This window comes from Psammomys obesus, unplaced genomic scaffold (assembly GCF_907164565.1).
Source record: "Psammomys obesus unplaced genomic scaffold, mPsaObe1.curated_primary_1811, whole genome shotgun sequence".
Classification (NCBI taxonomy): Eukaryota; Metazoa; Chordata; class Mammalia; order Rodentia; family Muridae; genus Psammomys; species Psammomys obesus.
This window is the reverse complement of record NW_026596079.1, coordinates 14,313,445-14,314,221: the sequence shown is the minus strand read 5'-3', so window position 1 is coordinate 14,314,221 and position 777 is coordinate 14,313,445. Positions and strand designations below refer to the sequence as shown.

The 777-nt window shown below is 40.0% G+C and overlaps 1 long non-coding RNA gene across 1 annotated transcript in view; it reads right to left on the bottom strand.

The window, feature by feature from the left end:
- Window positions 1-182, bottom strand: part of LOC129690909 (uncharacterized) — a 44,015-nt gene extending 43,833 nt beyond the window's left edge. Inside the window, exon 1 of the long non-coding RNA XR_008722372.1 lies at window positions 121-182. This is a non-coding gene — a long non-coding RNA (uncharacterized LOC129690909). The remainder of the gene's footprint in view (window positions 1-120) is intronic.
- Window positions 183-777: the final 595 nt, after the last annotated feature.

The following is a 777-nucleotide window of genomic DNA, read 5'->3' as shown; positions in this document are numbered from 1 at the left end:
TAACTACCCCTTATATACATAGTATAGAAGTTCTGTGAGAGTTCAATTTATTAGTGCACAGAAAGCTTTGTTCTAGTACCTGGAATAACAAAACAACAACAAATTCTCAACAAACATTACCTTTTACTAATATCTTTTATAAGTTAACAGAATATAATCCCAGCTCCTCCTCAGCACACAGAGTACCTAGGGTCCAAATAGATAGTTCACAATGCCAGAACATGGTCACATCTCCAAGTCTGAAGAAACAAACACAGAGAACAAATGAGAGAAGGCATCTCTTCATGAATATAAGTACCTCTACTTTGTTTCTTGTCTTAGCATGTGCAATAAGGATTCTTGGTGGTAGAAAAGTTAATTGAATTCTTCAAAATACTTACATATTTTTAATTGTCAAATTAAAATTCTATTTGTGGAGATAACCTAGAACCCCTGCACAGATGTAGCCCATGGCAGTTCAGTGTCCAAGTGGGTTACATAGTAATGGGAAGAGGGACTGCCTCTGACATAATCTGATTGGCCTGCTCGTTGTTCACCTCCCCCTGAGGGGGGAGCAGCCTTACCAGGCCACAGTAGAGGACAATGCAGCCACTTTTGATGAGAACTGATAGACTAAGATCAGAAAGGAGAGGAGAACCTTCCCTATCAGTGGACTTGGGGAGTGGCATGCATGCAGAAAGGGGAGGGAGGGTGGAATTGGGAGGGGAGGAGGGAGGGGCTTATGGGGGGATACAAAATGAATAAAGTGTAATTAATAAAAAAAAAGTAAAAAAAAAA